The 24,993-nt window shown below is 48.8% G+C and overlaps 1 long non-coding RNA gene across 1 annotated transcript; it reads right to left on the minus strand.

Moving 5' to 3' along the window:
* Nucleotides 1-4,625: 4,625 nt before the first annotated feature.
* On the minus strand, nucleotides 4,626-24,492 carry LOC130679640 (uncharacterized). The gene is made up of 5 exons (XR_008992692.1): nucleotides 23,368-24,492; nucleotides 23,113-23,201; nucleotides 6,752-6,827; nucleotides 5,933-6,273; nucleotides 4,626-5,149 (listed from the first exon to the last, which is right to left on the minus strand). It is a non-coding gene; the product is annotated as an uncharacterized LOC130679640 (long non-coding RNA).
* Nucleotides 24,493-24,993: the final 501 nt, after the last annotated feature.

A 24,993-nucleotide genomic window follows, 5' to 3' on the forward strand; every position in this document is an offset into this window, starting at 1 on the left:
TGCCACGTCTGTGACAGCCCTTCCTGATGGGCTGCAGACAAGCCTAGGTTAAGGAAAGCTGCCACTCCTCCCAAGGTGCTCTCACCTCCAGGAAGCTCTTGGAGGGCCAGCAGGTCCCAGAGATGGGGGAGTGGGTCAACCACCATGCGGGCATCTGCTGAGGCCAGCGTGGCCCAAATGCCACAGACAGGGCTGCCGTCAACATCTCTCCCCAGAAGTTGGTGCTGGGCTTCATTTCGAGATGGAATATGATACTCAAATAGAAGTGCACCCGTATTTTTCGTCATAAATAAAGCGAAGAAACACGGATAACCTCTTTTCTAGTACCAAAATGCAGTGCCAAGGGTAACCCCATGGCCTCCGGTCTTCACTGGCAGCAGTCCAGGACCTCCTCCTAGGAAAAACGGATTCGAGGGTTAGTGGGCCAGGCGCCCACGACTGCTCCACACACACGCTCCGGACGATGGCCCTCACTTACCCCAGAGAACTGCTGGTGCCCAGTTCTGGCTCACACTGCCTTTCCTCCCTGATGGACTGGACACTAAAAAGAAGCTGGCCAACACAATGAATTCACCTGGAAAAACCTCTCTTCAAAACAGAAGCATCCACAGAGCCCCAGGCACCTTCTCCAGGAAGGCTGCCCCAGGATAGCTAGTGAGCTGGACAGCAGTGCCTCTCAGAGGCACACACACGTTCTGTGGTCACACCCACTCACTGGCCCTGATTCGGGGCCCACAGCAATGTCTCTTCTCTGTTGATGGCCTTCGAGGAGCGCACCCCTCCGACGGGAACCTGGGAAGAGGCAGGCTGGGGAGGGTTAGGCCCGGAGAAATGTCTGTCCCGGGAAATCCCCGCCCCCTACGACCACAGGGACCACTGCCTTCCCCCACAGCGGGTGGCCCCGGTCAATCCTACCACGGACGTGTGGGTGGAAGCCCACCAGGTGGCATGTCATAGTTGAAGTGCCTGCACCAGGGAGCCGCACACACGCGCCCCGGGGGGCCTTGGTGGTCACTCTGCACTGGTTCGCGTCCCTGTTGTTCAGTCGCACTGTTTTTTTGGCTGCCCTCATCTGAGCACCTTTCAAACATTGGGGGAACTTTTTACTATAGCACCGGGAGCCCCTTGCGGCTGGCCTCGCCCGCTGTGCCTGTTCTTCGAGGCGGGCATCGCCTGTGGCTGGACTGAGGATGGCTGGCCACCGGGTGTCCCAACACACAGTAGATGAGGGGCGACTCCTTCACGTACATGCCAAAAGAGGTAGTGACACCGAGGTCCCCTCCCCAAGGTTCCACTGGGGTCAGGGAGCTCTTCAAGGTGAGATTTGATACCGAAAAAGAAGTGCACCATGTTTGTTTCGTCACATATCAAGCGAAAATAACACGGGCAACTTCTTTTCAGGTACCAGAGATTAGTACTGCTGGGCGCGCATCCGCACTTGCTCACCTGCAGCGGTCCACCTGGGTGCCAAGGGGTCCTGGGGCTTGGGTGGGCGCGGGCCGGGGCAAACACCATCCACTGACCGCGGGTTCGAAAGCAAAGGGCATCTGCTCACGCTGGAGGCAGAGACTGCCTCTCCTTGCCTGCAGAGCAGCCCAGCCAGGCCATCCTCTCAGGCGAGGAGGACGCTGAGCAGAGGCAGACTCTGCAGCCCTCGCCACGGACACAGCAAACCAGCGCCAGACTCTCTTCTTCAGGACCCCAGGGTCTTCTTGGGAAGAAACCAATTATCAGGGCAGACAGGTTCTGGAATATTTACTACCAACTCCACAAATTCTTGTGGGGAGCATCACGTCAAAGAAAAAGGAAAGAGTCCTGGACCCTGAAACTGAATCTCCTCCATGAGACAGTAGTTCCAGGAAGGCCTCCTCTGGAGGGAGCCAAACCTACAGAACCAGGTGAGGCCAGCCCCCAGCGGAGCACCAGCTGCCACAGACCTGTCCGTTCCTGTGCCTTGCATGGTTCTGACTCCTAAGTCCCTTCTTTAAAGGCACTCCTGGTTTCTTTGAGGCATGGTTTGGTTCTAAAACTCAAGTTCAGTAGGACTTGTGACAAATATAGCAAACCCATCACAGACGGCCAAACAGTGGCAGGGACAAGGAATGATAACATCTTCCCCAAAGTCAGGGTCACTTCCAGGAAGCCCTCCAGGGGGGAGGGACCCTGAGGGTGAATGGGTCAGGGGAGATGCTCTGGAGTCCACCACCCTTCAGGTCTCCTACAGTAGTCATGCATTATTTGTCATTCATAAATGAAACCACTAAACCAACACTTTTTAAGTACAAACACAGCAGGAAGTCCATAAGAAGTTACTTTTCACTGAGAACCTGCCTTAGATGGGATATTGAAGATAACTGAGCCTAGAGACACACATCACTGAAAAAAAAAATGTTGGTTTTCCAGTCACCAAATATAAATCTGTTTATATCCCAAGTAAGATAAAACCCAATTCAAACTGGCTTGAACAATAGAGGGATTTATAGGCTTTATACGACTGGCAGGCTTGTATAACTGGGAAGTGGAGAAGCAAAGAAGCTTCAGGCAGGGCTTGATCCAGGGTCTCAGACAACATCACCCAGGTCCTGATTCTTCTCTAACTCCCCAGTTTGCCTTTTATTATGCATGCTCCCCGTCTGGCACTGCACAGTCCCCCAGGCAAAGTCCCAGGCCCCCTCCCCTTGGTCTCTAAATGGCTATGAGAACTTCAAGGCTCACATTATCTTGTCAAATGGCTGAAAGGAACGTACGGGTCTACTCTAGCAGCTCTCACAAAAGAGGGAGAAATATTTCCCTTCCCAGGAGCCTCAGCAAGCATCTTGCATCCCAGTGGCTCAGTGGAGGTAGAGGCCCATCATTGAATCAATCACATCAAAGGCAGAGCAATAAAGTGACTCACTGAACCCCAGGCTGGTGTATGTGAGGGGTGAGGTGTGGGGGTGCTGTTCAGTCCACCCCCAGCCACAAGGCCGAAGCAGGGGACTTTCATAAGAGAAATCAGGGGAAACTGGGGAAGGGAGAAAGGACGCGGGGTGGCAAAGATCTTGACCAAAGTCCACTACAGTTGCCAACACGCGTTTCCTGAAGCTGGACCTGAACCAAGCAAGAAGCCCTCGAAGCAGAATTGATACTGAAAAAGAAGTGCACCGCGAATGTTTCGTCACAAATAAAGCGAAAAAAACACGGGCAACTTCTCATTAAGTACCGCATGTCAGAACTGCTGAGCAACACTGCTTCTCTGCAGTGGGCATCGCTCCGGCGGACTCCCCAAGCACACAGGCCCTGTTGGTGCACCAGGCACGTGCCTTCGCGCGGTGGTGACCAGAAGGGATGTTTAATGTTTGGCAAAACCACAGCAACTATCCCATGGACGGCTGCCTCAAATGCAAGGGAGTGACCCCGGGCTCCAACAGCGCCACCATACTGACTAGACTCAGCTTGAGTAAATGCCACATAGCAGGCAGGAAACGGGAGGCTAATGAGTTCTGAATGAGCAATGACAAAGCGCAGGTTCTCAGTGGCCCACATGGACGACTGACCCCCTGGCTCTACATCCACACCCTTGCCACCACCTCTGCATGGGTGGAGTGTACCTCCCACCCCTCGTCTTTGGCCGTGGCCACGTGACTTGCTTTGGCCAATGATATAGGGCAGAAACATGCCAGTTCCAAGTCTTAAGCAGCCTCAGGGTTCCCACTTACCTTCTCAAGGCCCTGCCATTACCGTGGGAACAGCACGCCAGCTGGCCCCAGAGGAGGGTGGGAGACTGCGAGCTCCAGCTCGCCCACCAGAGTAGGCCTCGTCTGCAGAAGCGGTCCTAGGCATGCAAGGGACACAGGATTGGAGGACCGGGACACACACATGCTAAACGAAACATGTGAGCTGGGGCAGAACCACCACACCCACACCCTCAGCCATATGATGGCAACGTCCCTTCCCTGGAGCTGGTGTCACACGCACGTTGGGCAGGATCTGACACTGAGAGAGAGAGAGATTGCTCACTAACAGCTGCTTGTATTTCTCTTTAACGGTGGGAGGGAGAGTCCCCAAAAGGGCAACCCCTCCTGAAATACTGCAGATTCACGCTGGCCCCAAGACATCATCCCACAGATGGACCAGGTGCTGATGGATAGTCAGACAGGTGGCCTACATCTCAAATGAAGTGCACGTCACCCGTCTGCCATCCCCTCAGCTCCCCTGGAGAGCGGTGGTGCTAGAGGCCCTTCACGCTGCTGCTGGTGTGTCCAGAAAGCCACTTGGACAAGACCCCACACACTGAAGGGCCACCACCCACCACGAGGCACCACACGGAGAAAGCCCCAGCGGACAGCCTCCCCCTCCCACAGGAACACCGGCCCCTCTGCAAACACGGCTTCCCTTCCAAGGAGCTGTCCCCGGCAGGGCTGGGTACCGAGGGCCACACCCGCCTGCCCCAGCCCCGGGCCATGTCACACAGCCCCCCTTCCGTGCACCTCCTCAGAGTGCAGCCGGCAATGTCCCTTCCCTGAAGGCCGCATCAGGGACGGGAAGTGCCTCCAGGGTGGGAATTGATACTAAAGAAGAAGTTTCCCGTGTATGTTTCATCATAAATAGAGAGAAGACAACACGGACAACCTTTCCTTCGAGTATTGAATATTAGCACTGATCAAAAGAACCAAAAACAAAAAACAGAACAGAAAACAAAACTGAAATCTTCCCTGACATTGGTGTCACCTCCGGGGAGTTTTCCAGAGGCTACACTGCCCGGGGTAGACCGGATGTCTGTGTCATGTGGACGTCTGTGTCATTTGATTCAAGGGTCCTCAAGGGGTCTCTGGAGGTTGGTCAAGAAACCCTTAAAGACTTGCTACTTGAAAGAGGTCACCTGTGAAATAATTTCCACCAATACAGAGAACGTAGTGTCCAGCCTGTCTGCAGGTGCTGGGCTCTCCTGACCAAGGGGCCATGGCCTCCTTCTGGAATTGTATTAAGCTTCAGGAATTGTCTCCAGCACTGGTTTGCACCCTGAGGTCAGTGCATCTGAAGAGAGTTCATGAAGAAATACCGCATTTTGTGGTCAGGAGGCAGGTGATGTGTCTGCAGCAAGCTGATACCCAGGCTCCTGCGAGGAACTGGCTGTGGGTCCGAGGAGTCTTTCAGGCGACGTGTGATCCTGAAAGAAGAGGTACAGGACTGGGTTAGTCACAAGTACAGTTCGTGCTTACTGCTGAGGCAGGCAGAGAGCAGAGGCAGCCAGGGCCCCATCCTCCAGATGAAACATGACTTGGTGGCCCCCTCCGCCCTCCACTTTGTTCTGCAGAATTAAGGAACCAAAAAACAAATTTCATTTCCTGAAGTCAGTGCACCAAGTGTTTGCACCAGCTCTGGATGTTTTGTTTTGTTTTTTTCTGTTTGGCTACACAACTCCTTCCACCACAATCTTTTCATCGTAGGGGCCATATTGATATCCCTGGACAACCTTCCATCTCAGCAGGGCAGCAGGCCGACATGGATAGGGCTGGAGAGATAGGAGTCAGAAGTGAAGGGAAAGCAGAATTCCTCTCACAAAGTCGTGCAGCTGTGCCCTGCCCTCTCTCCTAAGCCGAGCAGAGGACCGAGAGCTGCTGGGCCACCTGCCTGCCTGCTCCCTCACGGTCTGCCTTTGGACCCCTCCTGAAGCAGCAGAGGGTCTGCTCCGCATGACTGCAGATATGTCAGAAGCCATGGCACCTCACTACTGCTACGTTTCCCTGCCTGTCTTTCCAGCAGAAGGAATGATGTTTGAGCATCAGCTAATAGTAAAGGAGGAAAGGTGCATTGTGCCGTCACCAATGCCACCATGTGTGTTCTGGCTCCCAGAATGACCTGGCCCTTCTCAAGAACCCAGTGCCCCTTCCCCAGATGCTGCAAAGAGTCACAGCCTCCTGCAACCAAAACAAATGCTCCACCAACCCACCTTCATGCCTCAGCCTTGGAGCTGCCAAGAACCACTTCCCTCCTCAAAGGCTGGCATTGCCTCGGCAAAGTCTTCCTGGGAAAGGCTGGCAAGGACGTGAGTGTCAGAAGTGACGTGCAGAGAAAGGGACGCATGCGCTGGGCTCACTCATGCTGGAATGGGGTTGACAGCTTCTGTCTTGTCCAGGAAGTCTTCCAAATTGGTATTTGATATTGAAGAGCAGTCAGCAGGAATGACGTGTGATAGAAGAAACAAATACAGCAAAAGAAACTTCTCTTCCAGTACCACTGAGAGAAGCCATCGAAAGAAAGCAGCCTCTTCCCCAGCATCAGCATCGCCTCCTAAGGATGGATTGGATACAAAGGTCAGTGGACCAGGTGTGTCCCTGGTAAAGCCCCATGGCCTGGATGCAGCTATCTGCGCATTTCCCCTGGATCAGGGTTGATGACAAAGGCCTTCCCCTGAAACTGGTATAACATCAAGCATTCTTCCAGCTTTAAAATAAATCAACTTCAGAATTCTTCCTAGAAATAAACAGATCCCACCCAGACCAATTCCACAGACCTCTAAGGTCTCATGTTCATCTCAGAACTGGCTTTTCTTCCCAAATAGGCCATCATGTCCAGAACATCCTTTAAGAATAAACCGGAGGGCTAGGAGTAGTGGTCCAGGCCACCTACAATGTCTCTGTGCAGCATGCACCCCCCTACCCTGGGGTAGGCTAACTCCACGCCACCCCTCCAGGTCAGTCCGGGTACTGACCGAGGCTGGGTGCATGTGACTGTCTGAGGCAAGAAAATGCAACCACAGATAACCCACCTGCCTATTCCCGGCCATGGAGCCACCGTGGGGACCACTGTCTTCCTGTCAACAGGCACCACCTTGGAAAGTCCTCCTAAGAATGGGTAAAATATTGGGGTTAGTGCATTAGGTGATAAAGGTCAGAAACACAGGGTAAGCTTTTTGGCCAACCACTTGTTCATGCCTGCAGTGCCCCTTCCCTGAAGCTGAGCGCTGGAGCAGAAGGCCTCCAAGGCGGGAGTGATACTGGAAAAGAGGTCAGCCAGGTGTGTTTCATCCTCATTAAAGAAACAGAAACCTAGAAAACCTCTCTTCAGGTACCACTGATTAACACTGGTAAGAACACCACTGATCCTTCCCCAGACTTGACATTCCACCCCGAGAGACCTGTTGATATGGATGGGACACTGAAGGTTGGTAGAACAGGTGACACTGGTCATGACTATAAGGCACAGGCTTTGTGGTCAAACACTTATTTGTGTCCCCTGGATGGGAACTGACAGAAACACCCTTCCCTGATGCTGAGGTCTGGGCAGAAGGCCTCCAAGATGGGGTTTGATACCGGAAAAGAGGTTAACCAGGTGTGTTTCATCCTCATTAAAGAAACAGAACCCCAGAAAACCTCTCTTCAGGTACCACTGATTTACACTGACAAGAACACCACCGGTCCTTCCCCAGACTTGACATTCCGCCCTGAGAGTCCTGCTAAGATGGAGTTGGACGCTGTGCATTAGTCCACAGGCTGGTGTAAGCCGTTAGCTGCACGCATGCTGTTTGCCCACCATCCTCCAAGTACTCCAGTGGAGTAGACCCCAGTGGCATCCTGAACTTCCCGAAGTGGGCGTCATGGCTAGAGGGTGGTGGCACCATAGAGAGGCTGGTCGTAAGAACTGTCACATTTATGGTTAACCCCTCAGGGCAAGCTTTTCCCAGTTATCACAGAAGACGCAGATGCCCAGAGGCAAGCTGCACCCCCAGAGGTCCTCCCAAGGACCCCCTGGCTACTGAGGTGTGGTGGGCCAAGTGACCTGTCTTTAGTATAGATAAAGTGCACACGCTCAGGGCAGCTGATCCCTCGAGTTCTCTGGGGTGGGACGGACAGCATGCTCCTTCCCCTGCATTCGGATGGCCTCCCATCTAGGAAGCCCTCCGAGGAAAGGGATCCTACTGAAAACAAGCCCAAGTTTGCCGTGTTGGGCACAGATACGGCGAATGCTTTGCCAACGCTCCCTCTGCCAAGTCTAGCGGGGCCCGGCTGGCCCTGGTTTACTGTCCCTTTCCCCAAAGTGGCACTTCTTCGAAGACTTCTCCAAGGGGGGATTAGATACTGAGGGTTAGTGGACCAGGTCACAAACGGCACAAATAAAGCGTGTGCTCTCTGGTCGACCATCTCATGTACCCAGGCACGTGCTGATGCCACGCTCCTTGTCCGCCAGTTACCCCTGCCCGTGAAGCTGCCAAGCCAGAGCGGTGTGCTGAGGAGAAGGCTGCCACACGTGAGTCACCATCACACACGGGACAAACGCATCGCAAACCCTGCCGAGCTGCGCTGAGCGCAGACCTGGCGTCCCCGCCCGACAATTTTGATGTTAGCTCCAGGAAAGCTTGCAAGGCGGGATTAGATACTGCAAAGAGGTCGACCGTGTAATGTGCGCCATAAATAAAGCGAACGCGCCACGGACCACCTCTCTCCAAGTACCAGGCAGCTGCAGTACTGACACCAGGGCAGTGGCTCTTCCTCAAAGCTGATATCACCTCCTAGAAGTCTTCCAAGGCGAGATGTGATATTGAGAAGAAGTAGACCATGTGTCCTACGTCACAAATAAAGCGTACACACCATGGTCAACCGCATCTTCAAATACCATGAAGTGACATTGACCCAACCTCTCTTCCCTTAATTTGGTATCACCTCTGGGAAGCCCTTGCAGTGAGTGTCATGAATTATCAGCCATCTATATATGTGGCCATGACCACAAACCCACGCCCAATGCCACGACCACCTCCCGGATGCCCTGTAAGGCTGGAACCGGGTGGAAGTATTGGCTGGGGACCAAATGGCCAATGTCATGAATAAAGCATGTGGTCTGCAGCCAATCACCTGGTGATCTGTGCTGGGTGGCGCCCACCACATAGGCCTGCTCTCACATTGCCACGAGTCCCTGAAGGCTGACTAACACTGAGAATCAGCAGACCATGCTACATATGTCAGAAACAACACGTGTGCTTATGGTCTACCGTGTCTCCACACACTGTGGAATGGTGCTGAAGCCAGACCAATGCATCTCCCACGAAGTTAGCTTTGCCTCTGGGAAGCCCTCCGTGACTGCATTTGATAATGAGAAGACGTGGACCATATTACATACGACACAGAGACAGCGCATGTTCTATGGTCAACCGTCTTTTCAGGTACCGTGGAAAGGGCTGACGTCAGAACCGGCGTCTCTTTCCTCTGGGTAGCATCACCTTCAGGAAGCCCTCTGAGGCTAGATGCAGTACTGAGAAGAGGCCACCATGCAATGCCTGCTATAGATGCAGGGGACGCAGCACAGAGAAACCCGTCAATGGCTCAGAGTGGAGACGACACCAGAATGAGCGCCACGCCTGATACCTAGTATCACCTGCAAGAAGCCCCCCAGGGTGCATCTGCTGTTATGAAGAGGTGGACCAAGTGACATGCGTTGTAAGTAAAACATATGAAGCATGGTCAACTTCTACTAAGTACCCCAAACAGTACTGGTGCCAGAACTGGTACCGCAACCCCAGAGGCTGGTACAACCTCCCTGGAGACCATCAAGGCTGACTTTGACACTGAAAAGAAGTAGACCATGTTACATACGCTGTTAATAAGATACAAAACACATGCAGTGCGGTCGAACCCTTTCCAGGTACCGTGAGGTCAGTGCCAACGCCAGAATCAGTGCTCCGACTCGACTTTTGAGGCTGGCAGCATCTTCAGCAAGTTCTCCAAGGCCAGATTGGAAGTAGGGAAGAAGCAGGCCAGAGAACGTGCATCGTCCATAAGCACACACAGAAGGACCGATCACATCTTTGGGGAGAATCAGTGCTGAGTGCAGAGCTAGGGCATCTTCCCCGAGATGACTAGACTTGATATGGAAAAAACACAGACTGTACACGCATCGTCTATGAACAAAACGAGTCAGTGTCTCTTCAAGTACCTGGAGCGGCATCATCTCATGCACAGCACATCTGCCTCTGCATGTGCACTTGGTCCTGAAGCCATCTGAGCACAGCTTTGAGGATGATGAGGGGCAGAACGTGTACCATCTCCTTCATGAACATCCAAAGCACTGACCACTGTGTCTTCAAGTACTGTGGGGGGATGTGCCAACGTGGAAGCAGGACACCTGCCTGAGGTTATGGTCGCTGTCCTAGGGAAGCCCTTGGAGACGTCATGTGACACTGAGGAGAAGACTGCCGTAAGCATTAACAGATTAAGTATACATCTAACAGTCTACCGTCCCGCCAAGTACCGTGGAGCAGAGAGGGTGCGGAGACCAGTGGCACTTCTCTAACTTGAGGCTCTCTCCGAGGTGGTTTGGATGGCTGGGCTAGATACCAAGAAGCGGTTTACCGTCCCACATACATACTTAAAATGTATGTGGGACGGTAAACCATTTCTTCAAGTACCGCACAATGGCAGTGATGACTGGAAGAAAGCACGCATCCACAAAGCCGTCTCTGGGCACCTCTTCAAGGCTGCATTTGACGCTGAGAAGAAGCAGGTCATGATGCGTCCTAAACAAGAGTTGCGTAGCCAACCATGTCACTGAATAGAGCAGCACTGATCCCAGAAAGAATCAAGATCTCCTCCCCAGAGATGGTGAGATTTCCCGAGGCAGAACTTGATACAGGAAGAGCGAGAGTATGTCATTTCGCATCATGCAGAAAAGAACATGCCATACAGAAAACCATCTCTTCGCGTGTCACGGAGGGGCCTGACGTTGAGTCCAGTGGTGCCTCCCTGAAGACGGCGTCGTTTCCAGGAGCCTCGAGGATGGATTTGATACTGAGGGTTAGTGGACCGTGTTACATACGTCACAGATAAAGCGTACGCTATACGGTCTACTATCTCTCCAAGTACCACAAAGGGACGCCGAGGACAGAGGCTGAGGACACGTCCAGAGAGCCTTCCAGAGCTGAAGGGAATCAGAGGGCAGGTCGAGCACAACACATGCACCATGCGACAAGCACACACAGGCTAGGAGTCTTGTCTCCTCTGTCAGGAGTTGATGCTGATGCTGGAACTGATGGCTCATCTCCAAAGCTGGCAACTCCTCCAGGAAGCCCTCCAAGGCTGCAAGTTCCACTGAGCAGAAGTGGATGAGGTTATGGATTTCATCACTCCAGAAATATTGGTTAAGTGCCTACTATGTGCCAGGCACCATTCTGGAATCTGAGGGAATGGGTAGGTGGGCATAGGGGGAAAGTGGGCATGGCATGTGGCTAATACAACTGTCGGGGGGGGATGGTGAGCAAAACAGAAGTATAACATGGTCTGTGTGCAATAAAAAAGAGCACCTGTCTGGTTATACTGAGCAGGCCAAGCGAGCAGTCTCAGGGCACATGAAGCCCAGGTCGTGAGCCCTAGTACAGGGCATAAACTAATTATGCCACAAGAAAGACTGATGGCCGTCGCTGCCTCAAAGTCAGGGGCATTTGCAGGAGGTCCTCTTAGCCCAGGTTGGATCTGAGCAGTAATCACCATGCCATCTTCGTAAAAACAAAGCAATGTTGTTTTGGTCAATTGGCCCCCAAAGGTCAGAACCTCCATCTCATCCTCAGTCTCAGCACTGCCTCCAGGAAACCCTCTGAGACTGAATTTAGTATCGATCTAAGGCAGACACCAATACAAACACGGCAACTTCAACATAGGGAAGGATCTCTTCAATACCACAGGGTGTGACGGAGGCTGGCCTGGTGGTCCCCCTGGAAGGCAGTTATCGGTTCCATAAAGCCCTCCAAAGCTGGCTGGGCTACTGGGAAGTGGTGGACCATGCCACACAAATCTTGCCTCGTGCATAAGGCCGCACGGCAACCATCTCTTCAAGCAGCACGGCTGAGGTTGCAGCTGGCGTCTCTGCCCCCAGGTCACACCACCTCCACAGAGCCCCATTAAGTGAGGGTGCATTTAACAGGCCTCGTTGCATGATTCAGACATCAAACACGGGCGACAGGAACCGGCGCGGACTGTGCTGGAGCTAACCCCGTGATCTCTTCCCTCACGCTGGCAGCACCTCCGGGTGCCCGCCGAGGATGGACTGGATACTGAGAGTTAGTGGACCATGTTACATAGGTCAAAAATCACAAAGCCTACGTTCCATAGTCTACCATCTCTTCAGGAACCATGGAGTGCTGCTGACCCCAGAGCCAGGGCTCGCCCCCGGAGTTGGTGTCACTGCCAGGAGGTTTTCTGAGGCCTGATTTGGCCCTGGGAAGCAGACACGTGATGAACATAAGCATCCCCCTCATCAAGTGTTTGGGGAGCGATGCTGACGGGGAAGAGGCCCCTCTACTCTGAAGCGGCATCTCCCCAGCAAAGGCCATACCGACTCAGAAGGACTGAGAAGAGGCAAACCACGCCAAGGCCGGCCATGCCGTGGCCACTGCGTGGGCAGCTACCTCTTAATCAAAGTGAAGAGCCGTAGTTTGCTCCACAGGGCAGAATGGGAAGCTCTACGGGCAGAACTCGTACGTGAAGGGAGCCTGTCACCTTCTGGGTGACAGCCTGCCCCCGGGCCCCCGGCTACGACCGCCCCGGCCACATGGCACCCCACCCTGGTATACTCAAGCCACAGAGCTGCGTGGGCAGTGGGCTCTTCCAGCTCTTGCTCAACATCTGTGCCTCCTTCCAGAAGCCTTCCCGGGGTCTCTCCATCCCCTTTTACAGCCCAGTCATCCACTATGAATGGAACGCATTCTGTGAGATGGGTCAGGCTCCCATGAAGGGGCAAGGGCAGGCCCCCGGGCAGCGTGTGGGAGGGCGTGGCTCTGTCCCCCATTCGTGAGGCCTAGTGCAGTGTCTGCCACCCCCAGCTCACAATCCAGTTGCTGAAGACCACACTCCTTAGGGTAGCATTCAAGGACTCAGCCTTCCTCCCCACCCTCCCCCCACTCCCGGAGCTCAGGCCTTTGCACCCCCTGGCCCTCCTCAGCACCCCACCTGTGCCCCTCCTCCAGCCCAATCACATTCCCCATGTTGTCAGTCATAGAAACGAGCTCCCGTTCACTGAACACCGGTGGGGTGCCGGAGCTAGAGCTGAGGGCAAAACACAGCCCGGCCCTCCCCTAGCTTCTAGCTGAGCAAGGGACGCCCATGCTGGAATCATCACTACAGAGAATGCAATTTTTAAATTAAAAGAGGCCAAAGCGTTGGGAAGGAGCAAGGCTCATTTAATCAGACCAATCTGGGGGAGCTTCTCAGAAGTTTAGAGTAAAGGATGAAGAGTGGGGAGACTAAGCCAAGAGAGGGGTCAGGAGTGAACAATGCAAACAGAAGCAGAGGACTGGACGGCGCACGGACTGATGGAGCGAGGAACAGAGGGAGCGCGGGCTGGATGGAGTGTGAAACGAATGGAGCACCGACCAGACAGGGCGCGGGATGGAGGGAGCGCGGGATGGAGGGAGCGCGGCCCAGACGGACGGCTCACGGGCCAGAGAAGTGGAGCATGGCGACCAAAAGATCATCCCCATGAACAGAGCACGGGGAGCCGGAAACGTGCCAGGCCTGCGGCCGAGGAGCTGCGTGGGACAGATCATTCCGAGCCTCGTAACAAAGGCGAAAGATGATGTGTTTTATCCTCCAGCCAAGGGAAGCCCTTCTTAGCTGATAAAGGACATGAGCTTCATGTCTGAATAAGACCTACTTTGCTGACGTGAGAATAGAGCACTGCTGGGGCAGGAGTGGGGGCAGGGAGGAGGAGGGTAGGGGTCCAAAAGGGAGCGAGAGGACCCCTGGACAGGGTGGGAGTCCCGGACATGGAGAGAACTGGGCCTGTTTGAGGAGAGTTGGGAAGAAGAGCATGAGAGACTTGGTAAAGGCACAGATGTGGGTGGGCTGGTGAGTGCCAAGAAGTGCCCAGAATCCTTGCAGGTGCCTGGCACGGGAGCCAGGACAGGGCGGCACGACTCTCTGAGCCAAGGAACCAGATGGGAGCCAGTGAGGCTGGCGAGCAGCGGGGTAGTTTTGAGAGGCCCAAGTTGGAAGTGCCAGCAAGAAATACCATGGAAAGCCTGAGCTGGCAACTAGCTGGAGGCCACCGGTGATCCTAACGAAGCTCTTTCAGGGGAGCCGTGGGGCCAGAAGGCAAATACAAGGGAGATGCAGGGAAACCACCCAGGAGAGGCAGCCAGAGGGAGGAGGTGGATTCCTGCACATTTTCCAGATTAAAGGGACCGCAACACGCAAGAGCCGACAGGAAGGCTCCTGGAGAAGGAGAGAGGCTGACAATGGAGGCCTGAGAGCCCCGAGAAGCGGGAGGGGGGCACCTGGGCCCAGGCAGCGCCTTCCTCCCCTGGTCAGCAGGGAGAGCAGCCACGTGGCAAGGCTCGTGGCAGGGAGCTGGGGCCTGCTCTGATGGCGCCTGTCCCCTCCACGTGACTGCAGTGAAGTCACTGTCGTCTCCCCCTGGTATGGGGCCTCCTCTGGGCAGGAATGGGTCACACTGGCCTCAGTTTTGAATTCCCAGTGACCAGAATGAGGCAGTCTACAGAATAAGGAGGCTTGAAAGAATGGACAACTCCAAACAGCAAAGATGGAGCCTGAAAACATCCTTGTCCTCCTGGACTTCTAGAGGGGCCAGCAAGCCCACCTTCTTCACTCAACCTCCCCACCCACAGACCCCCAGGCTGGGCTCAGCATCCCAGCCTCAGACGGCTGGTAGCTTGGTGCCCTTCTCAGTGCCCGAGGCCCCAGTCGTTGCCCCACTCCCCATGCGTCCGTCGGCTCGACCGTTCTCAGTGACATCTAATCCCCTGCTCACCCACGTACCCCTCTCCCCCCAGGTTCACTCTACAAACTGCCTTACTCCTCGGCTATTCATCCCTGCATCGACCTGCCTGTGGACATTCTCAGATGCTCAGGTGCGAGCACACACGCTGGCATTCACCCTGTGCAGAGGCCACGGCTGCTCAGTCAGTGTCCCTTTCTCCCTGGGGCTCACCGTCTACATGGGAGAAAGAGGAACACTCAACCCGCCTGCAGACGGGAGATCATGGAAGTATACACAGTGGTAGGATTCAGGCTGACACAATCTACAGTCCAGAAACAGTCAGCAGTAAGGAGTTCCAGCTACTGCAGAGGAGGCCAGGCTAGAGAAAGCAGAGAGGCAATCTTCTCCTCGCAAAGACAGGTAAGTAGAGGAGATGGCAGTAAAACCCACTCACACCTTCACGTTCAGACAAGTATAAACAGGAGGAATGGGAAGAAACAGGTACACACCAAACATAGTAATTACACATAGGGCAAAGTCAGGAGAGTACAATTTCATTTTTTTTACTGAAGAGAAATGTAGCTATAAGCATGGTTTTTAGAAAAACCTGAAATATAAACACTAACAGACTTAGAAACTGGTTGTGTACTTCCTGTATCACTGGGGAAAATTTTAAGAGAAAAATGTAGCCTATATAATAAAAAAAAAAAAGAATGGAAAAAATAATAAAACAAGCAATTTTTAAAGTCCGAACAAGACAATTAAGAAATTAAAACATAAATGGGCTATATACCCTAAAAGGGGGGAATTTTCACTTGAGGCAAGAGCCGCAAATCCAAACTACATTTGTCTATTGGAGACATACTTCAAATAAATTAACTCAAAAAAATTCAAGTCTAAGGAATGGGCACAGAAAATAAATTGGAAGGCCTCAACTTTCATGCATTTGACATTCAGGCAACCCACACTATCACGCATGGCATCTCAGAAAGCCACGGAACTTACACTGCAGCCGACCGCCAGCAATCAGTTCCCTATCAACGGCATCCCCAGTTTTTCATATGCAGCAATTTGTTCAATTTGTGCAACTGCATAAGTATCTCACTGCATATTCTGAGGGGCACTTGGGGTCCCCGTGTCACTGTCAGGATGATGCCCACAGCCCCAAGTCACCACCCAGCTACAAATAGGGCAGCTTTGATTTTATCTATTTTACTTACTAGGTTTCTGGGTAATATTTAGTCTGAAAAAAAGGGTTGGGCTGCATCTGAAAACCAGCGTTTAATTACATTTTGCTCTTGTTGTTTTATAAAAATAAGTGGAAAATGGAAAAATTAAATTGCTGATATCTGTGGTAAGAACATATATCTCATATATACTTAAGAAATTAAGACAAAGATGGATATCATTAAGTAGACCCAACGTGGCTAATCCTTAGCCTCAATAATTGAATTTAAGGCAGTCAACTATGTGTTTGAGAAGAATGAAATTAAAGAACATCCGCAGAATGCTAGAAATTCCCTGGAAATGTGCAGAATATTGAACTCTCCAGGAGCAGAGTTCTTTGGACCATGGAAGTCTCCAGTTAAACTTTCCAATGACATTTTGCCTTGAACACAGGCTTCCAGAAACAAGTATGTGCGTAAGTACAGTTACCTAACTCAGGAGCACACATGAAAGCAAAGCAGAGGTGCTTCTATAATTTCAAGTACCCCAAAGCAAAATCATTAAGCAGGTCACTGAAAACCACTTCTCAGAGACAGAAGGCAGGATCCACAACAATGGTATTCACAGACATTTACATTAGGAATAAAACAGCATCCAAAAATGGGGGAGACAGAAGGAAACAGTTTCCAGAGCCCTCTTAGTCATAAAGACATCAAATTAGCAAAAAATAAGTGATAAACATACCTCAAATCTAGAGATAAGCAACATACTTATCAGAAAATGAGAAATAAAGATTCTTATTTCTCCAAAATTAGGCTATACTGTCCAAAAAACTCTAACCAGTATAATAAAACAAAATAGATAAATGCTATAAACTATCAGAATGAGATTAAAATTAAAGACTCAACTGAAAAGCTACTAAAACTAAATGTTTTTACATCAAAATCTGTACCCTATAAACAAGATGTACACCTTATTTTAAAGGCCTATGAGACATTTACAAAATTGATTATAAAAGGCACAAAGAAGATATCCACTCCCCAAAGTAGAATTTGAATGTCCACATTCTATAGCCACAATGAAATACAACTACAATTGAATTTTAAGAGTATAAACAACAACATACATCCCAAGTTAGAAATTAATTTAAAAATAGCTCTGCTTTTGCACATTTAATTCAGATATTCATTTCTTGAAAGAACAAGAAGAAAAGCATTACAAATACTTAAAAATATTTTAAAGACTATATATTAAAACTTAAAACATGCAGTCAAAATTGCAACCAGAGGCATATTCATACCATGAAATGTTTTCATTATTAAAGAAGAGTAGATACAATGGATACATGGACAGATCCACAAAACAAGCTTAAGAAGAGCAGAAGGAAACAATCAATAAAGATAAAGGCAGACATTGTTGAATTTGAGCACACACACACACAAACAGTTGAACAGATAAATTATTCCAAGAATTGGTTCTTTGAAAACCTCTAAAATAAACACTCCTCTAGCTCATCTAATGAAAAAGAGAAAAAGTACACATACACAAATTAAAAATGACAAAGGTGATAAAATCATAGAAATAGACAAAAATTTTATTATCAAAATAGTATTTATAACTGTATGCTAAGAAATTTCTAAATGTCAGAAAAGTAGATTTCTTAGGATTAATAATAGGTTTAAAATACTCATTGGGCACTCACTATGTGCCAGACACAGTGCAAGGTACTTGATCTCTTTTATCCTCACAGCGGCACTCCTAGCTATAGTCTCTAATGTCAACCATTTAACAAATAAGGAAACTTAAGAATCAGGGAGGAGACAAAGCTTTCCCAAGGTCACATAGGAAATGACAGAGCAAGAATCTGAACCTAAGTTGTGTGATTCCAGAAACTGCACATTGAAACACTGAACTGTATTAGAAAAGGAAACGAAAATTCTCAAGATGTAGAAAATATAAAGAATCCAACAAATACAGAAGAAATAGGAAAAGCTGTCAAGAAATTTTCCCAATAGAGTTGTATGGGTGAATTCTTTCAAGCTTTCATGGAATAGATGATTCAAATGATGTATACATGGTACAGAATATAGAAAAAGATGGAATGTTCCCTAATTCATTTTACAAAGCCAGCATAACTTTGACACCAAAATGAACAAAAAGTAGATTTGAAAAGGTCCTAAATGAAATACCAGTAAAGCAAATCATAATATATTAAAAGAACAATACACCATAACCAGGTAGAATTTGATCCAAAAATTTCCCAGAGATATGAAACATTATTGTAACTCATTGCATCAACAGGTCAACAGAGAAAAACAACACAATTATTTCTACAGGTACCAAAAAAGCATTTCATAAAATTCTAAATCCATTCCTGATTTTAAAGCCATATATGAACTAGAAATAAATATTTGATTAGCATTATAAGAAACATATAGCCTTAAAAATTCTTTACCATACTTAACAATGAACCAGAATGAGACAAAGATTTCTGTTATCAATAATTTAATGTTTTGGAAGATCTAGCCAATGGTATATGACAAGAAAGAGAAATGGAAGAGAAAAAATATTGAAAAAAAAAGACAAAAATATATACATATTTGAATGACCCTTTACCTAGAAATTCCAAAACATTCAACTAAAAACTTTAAGAAAAAAATGAGAGAATTCAGTGAGATAGCTAATAACAGTACATAACCTTTTCCCTATATACCCATTATAACCAGTTAGAAAATATAAGAAAAGGGAACAAATTCACAATAGAAGCAATACTTAATTCCTTGAAATAAATGGAATGATATATTGTGAATTTGTCAGACTTTATACATTGTGAATATATATATATCCGTCCATATATATATATATATATATACACACACATATATATAAAAGCCACACAAAGCCCATGTATCAAAAAATATCAATTCTCTTTAATTTACAATGTTACAAAATTCCACATAAAATCTATAAAGAATGTTTTTAATTTCACAATATCACTAAATTTCATCTGAAAGAATATACAAATGAGACTAATCAAGAAAACCTTGAAAAATAAGAATGAAAGACGACTACTACTACCAAATAACAACATGTTAGAACAATACATTACATTAAAACAAAACAATACTAGCGTAAGAATAGACAGATTAATGGCATAACAGAAAGCCACCACAAGAAACAAAAACTATAGAACTATCTAGCATGTGGTAAATGTGGAAATGGGACATATATTGTTATTTCTCACAATAATCAAATTAAAGGACTAAAGATTCAAATATAAAAGATGAAATCATGAAAGAATTAGAAAAAAAACTGAGTGACTAAATGAGCTCCAGGTGGGAAAGGCCTTTTTAGGCAAGAAGAAATCATAAGGAAAAATGAGTTATAGATTTTTAGAACACAAAAATGTTTTAAATAAAAAAATTCAAAGCTCCATGAGCAAAATGGAGTGGCAAAAGAAAAACAACACTGGTATTACATATTTACAATTCTTATTGAAGAGGTTTTATAAATTAAGAACAAAAGATGAACACATCAATTAAGGAAAATGGGTACATGACCTCCAGCTCAATATAGTGAATTAAACACAGATGTCCACCTGCCCTTTCCCTTAAAACTGTGCTGAACAAGAGTAAAGGGCATAAGTACACAGGGATGAAGGTAAGAAGAAAGGAGTGGTAACTAATTCAGAGCTGAGAAAACTGAATCTTAAACTGGCAATGAGAAAACCTGAAATAAGACCCAGTATATCCCATGAAACCCACAAAATTCTCAAGAACTGACAGTACCAGGTGTCTCAATATGGCAGGAAAATCTGGGCCTAAATAAGATGACTTGGCTGAGTTTAAGAAGGCAGATCCCCAAATCCTCACCCACTCTGCAGATCCTTCTCTAACCCTGAAAGAAGACTGAACATGTATCACATGGAGAAAGTAAAGCAGAGGTAACTGGAGGGAAACCGCAGGTACAGTTGAAGACAAGAGTTCTAAAATAAAAAGAAGGCAAAATTTTACAAGCTGGATGTTGAGACACCCCGATATTCCTCCTCAAACCTCTTAGACTACTGGCAGCCAGAAATACTCTAGGCAGAAACTGAAAAACCTTTGGAGCACCTAAGCAGTTCAAAAGGAAAAGACTTAAAACTGCTAAAATATGGGGTTACCCAGCAGAAAGACTAATTAGCTCACTCTACACTAAAGCCCATGGCTCACAGGCCAATCAGTGTATCATTTTGAATGCTGAGAGCTTCCAAACAGCTCATTAATGTATTCATATGTGTGAGTGTATCGTATCTACATCATGTATCTGTATCCCAAAGAGTTGAGGAAAGCATCTAATGTGGAAGTAGGGGCACACACACTTGAAACAAAACAAAAAAAAGTTTGGAGACTCTGTAGGGAGAAGAAAACTTCAGAAAATTTATCATTAATGTTATTAAGGACATCAAAGTCAAAGAAGCAATTACACCCATGAAACAAAATGCTATAAAATAATAGAGTATAATAAAGAACAGTCTTGAAAATTAGAGATTGCAGAAATGAAAACAGGTTAAAAGATAAAGATGGAGAAATCTCTCAGGAACAGAACAAAGAAATTAAGGGTTGAAAATCAGAGGAAGAATATGGAAATATTAGAAAACCAGTCAAAGAAATCCAACATATAAACAATTTAAATTCTAGAAAGAGAACACAGACGAGAGGAAATTATTCAAGGAATTGTTCAAGAAAAATTTCTATAACTGAGGTACACAAGATGTCAGAGCAAAAGGGCCTGGCAAAATGGATGAACACAGATCCACATCAAGACACATGCACAGGAAATTTAAAACACCAGAAGACAATGAGAAAATCCTACAAGTTCCAGAAAGGGAGAGAAAAGAAAAATCACATACATGGGATGAGGAATCACAGAGTTTTCAGACTTTTCACCGGCAACACTAGAAGTTAGAATAAAATTATTTATGCTCTGAGAATCTGAGGGGAAAAGGGATTCCTAACTAGAATTCTATACCCGGCCAAACTATCGATGTCAGTGTGAACCATTTGCCTTTTCATATGTGAAAGGTCTCCAAAAATGTACCTCCTGTGAACCCTTTTTCTGAAAACTGCTATAGGATGCACTCTAGCAAAACAGGAAAGTAAGCCGAAGAAGAGGATTAACGCAAGATTTAAAAAATCCAGGATCCAACTGAGGAAAGAGGATCAAGAGAAACCTGAGGAGGAGAAGACCCCAAAACAAGGGTAGGAAGTCTAAAGAGCAGCCAGAGCAGAAGAGGCAAGAAGTCTCCTGGAAGAAATCTCTTCAAAAAGATAAAGCACATTAAAAAAAACTACACACACACTAATTGTTTGAATATGTTTGAATGTATTGAGAGGCTTAGTATAAATCTGTGATAAATTCATTAAAAATTAACCAACCAAAGAAAGAAGGTAAAAAAGGAAAGTAACAAACAAGATCAGTAACTATTAACTCCAGAGAACACAAAAAGTCCTGAAGGAGAGGTAAATAATCATAGTGGGGCTGTCCAGCTGTGAAGAATGTTTACACTGTTACGACAATGTAAACACTGACTGTCAGTCAAAAGGAAACCAAGAATCAAATGGGGGCACAGGGCACAGAGGTAGGCTTGTGTGCCGTAAAGCCAAGGGCATGTGTGAAAGAGTTAAATCCTCAGATCTTCTAGGGTTGAAAAATCAAGATAATGCCTCAGCTAAAAAAAAAAAAAAACAAGAGAAGTAGAAAAATAATAATGTTACTTAGAAAAATGGAAGTAAATGTCAAGAGAATCAGTTAAAAGAATTAAAAGCTCCTGTTTCTGTGGAGGGGGATGTGAATGGAGTGGGAAGAGCTAGAGGTCTGATGATTCTACAACAATCTTGTAGAATTATCTGACTCTTAAAATGATGCATATGCATGACTTCGACAAAAATAAAACTAAATGAAAAATGCAGGGAACCTGAACTGGCAATTCAGATACAAAGAATCAGTAACGATGTGGGGGAAATGCTCTTACCACAGGTAATAACTGCAAATGGAAAGAATGAAATACCATGTTTTGACAAAGTGGCAAATGTTAAAAACCCTGATATTTCCCAGAGAAACAGGCACTTAAACCAATTTTGAGAATGTAAGTTAGTACAGAGTTTAAGGAAGGCAATTTGGCCATAAAATGCTTGCACCTTTTAACATGGCCATTCCACTTTGAGAATGAACGGCAGGAAATGAATCAGTGATATAAGTGAAGATGAGTAACAAAGATGTCCACCCCAATTTACGCAATCCAACTTTTAAAATTGGCTATCTGGTCGGAGTTGAAGGATTAAACCAATTTTGGTGTAGTCATTTGCTAGGATACCATGTAACCACTGAAAAAATCACAAGATTGGAAATTACTCAGTGCATGGGAAAATGTTCAGGATATATAGGCAGGTGAAAAATTTACAGTGACAATCTTGAGTCCAGTTAAAATGATATATACACATATCGTGTGTATACACACACACACACATTTATGCAATTCATAGGCAAAAACAAAAGACCAGAGACTGGTCAGCCAAATGTTGCCAGTTTTCACCTGAGTGGTGGGACTAGGGTGAAGCCTGTTCTAACTTCTGTTCTTGTTAGCATTTTACAAGCTTTTACAGTAAATAAGTATTTCTTTTTTAATGAGAAAAAAATTTTTTAGAATTATGATGTGCACTAAATTTTAGTTATTAGCTTAGTGTCTTTTACAGGAAAGCTCACATGGCCCCTGCCTACTGCATTCTTCATTACAGTAATGAGTCATCAACATACAATCTTCAGCATGATTTTTAAGACTCACTTTGGGCAGGAGTATGAAGGTGTAACCCCAAGTCCCAACTCAAGCTGCCCAAAAGGACTCTCGTGTCGGGTCAGCTACCAAGTGAACGTGGCCCCCACCACTTTGGCGAAACCAGGAACAAGGGATAGCTTTCGGGGGTCAAGCCCCTGCTGACCTCACCTCATCCAGCACCCCCTCCCCAGGGGTGCTTTGGGCAACTTCCAAGCACCTTCCCTGGCTAGCCGTGCCCTCCACTCAGAGAAGCAGCTGGCAGGAATGGCCCAGCCTCGGCCTGCCAAGGCTCCAGGTGGGCAGTGAGGCCTCTGGACCCCCTTCAAGGCCTTCACACACGCCCCCTGCCATCCTTGGTCCCCAGCAGCCTTTATAGTATCTGGCCCACGTTTGGCCCTACTCGCAGTCATGTGTGCTTTTAGAGTGTGACCAGCAAAGGCAGGACTCACCCTGACGAGTGTCCACCCTGCGAGGCATCCTCGGGGGGGAAGACTCCTGCTCGAGCAGCCACACCTCCACGGGCTCCACGCAGACCGACCTTCCAAGACAAGAGAGCTGGGTCACAGGTCAGACCCAGCCACGGGACCCACAGGGCGTGGGTAACCAAAACATTCCCCGAGGGGTCCGCTGGGAACAGGGAAGCCCCCTCCCCGCACCCGACGTGGAGCTGGGTCGGAGCTGGCTGCTGCCCTCCAGGCACTCACAGTTCCGGGTGAAATGACACTACAGAACTCAGCCCAGAGCTGCATGTGAGGCAGATCTTGAGCGGCGCCAGGGTGGGGGTGGGAGGCCGGGGGAACCTTCCCAGAGCAGCAGAGCCGACAGGGGGTGTGGACGGGGATCACAACGAACTCAGGCTGGAGGTTGGCGGGGGTGACCTCGGTTTTAGGTCTAGTGGAGACATTAGTCAAGAGTGCTGGCCTAGAGGATCAGCACGCTCCGATTCCAGCCCATCGGGTTATTGCTGTTGTTGGGTTTACTAGTGCTGTCTGCGACCAGCTGTTCCTAGAATCGGACTGATCATGTCTCTATTCCATGACACCCGTCGTCATCGGTCCATGAGCGGCTCCTTAGGTTATCTTCCTTCAGCGTTTAAGGATTTAACGCCCATCCACAAACCCACCAGAGCTCCAGCCCAGAGCCCGAACACTAAAAGTAACTTGCACCGCCCTGTGCTGGGTGGATGTTCCCACCACCGCGGTCTCGGGATCCCCGCCAGCCCTGACCCGGAGGCTGAGACCCGCCACTGGCTCTGCCCTCAGCCGGGATCAGGGGCTGCACGTGAGCCATTCGCTCTCTTCTCCGCATCAGCACAGCTGTAGCCACACCACTCCCAGTGGGAAGCCGAGCTCATCCACCTATCCCACTGTGAAAGACATGGGGCTGCTCTCCATGATGATGAATGCCCTCCCAACTGAGGCTCTTCCTGTCACAGAAGCAGGACTCTGGGAGTAAGTGGGCACCAAGTGGGCTCTGGGGCATAGGGCAAGCAGAGGCAGCCCGAGGCGGCCTCGCACCCAGTCCCCTGAAGAGCTGGGCCAGGAGCAGCACTGAGGTCTGCAGCCCGTGTGTTCTGTGCATTTTGAGACGTGCTGTTTGGGGTGACTGTCAGGAGCACGAACTTCTCCAGATGCTTCCCTGCAGGGCTTTTATGAAAGGTCACCAAATTGGTAGCCTTGGCCAGGGATGTGTGCCAAGTCCTTCGGTCCTGATGAACAAACCATAAACATGAGCTGCAATGCTCTCGAGTCAGACCTCGCCTGACGTCAGCCCCAGGCTCACAGAGAGAACAGCAGACACCCAGCTCCATGCACGGGGCAGCCCCTGCTTCACGCTCTGCACCGCCGCCTCCCGCGGGGGAGTCCTCAGGCGCTGGGGGCCGTCCCCAGGCACAGCCACACTCCCTGCACTCATCTGAGCCTCACTTTCCTTCTCCATAAGCGGCGTCAGCAGTGCGACCCCACAGCCCCAGGGGCTCCAGAGAGGCTGCAGGAGCAGCTGGGGGTGGGGGGCAGAGGTCAGCCGGGGGTCTCCCCCACTCGCTTCTCCAGCATCTGCCCTCACTCTTGAGCTCACAAAACCCCTCTCTTTTAGGCCCCAATGCTCCAGAGAACAGCCCCCAAGCGGGGAGGCCTCTCTCCCACCCCACTCTCTGCCTCCTCTTCCTCCCAGGACACGTGCAAACCAGGCCTACGGCCAAGGGACAGAGGGGAGGGAGCCCTGTGGGGAGAAGCTGGGAGCCCCACAGAGGGAAGGTCTTGTGCCAGAGGGTCCCGGACAGCCGTCTTTCTCACCGTCTTCCTGAGACTCAAAGGGAATACTACCACCTC

The sequence above is a fragment of the Manis pentadactyla genome, chromosome 11, assembly GCF_030020395.1.
Source record: "Manis pentadactyla isolate mManPen7 chromosome 11, mManPen7.hap1, whole genome shotgun sequence".
Taxonomy (NCBI): domain Eukaryota; kingdom Metazoa; phylum Chordata; class Mammalia; order Pholidota; family Manidae; genus Manis; species Manis pentadactyla.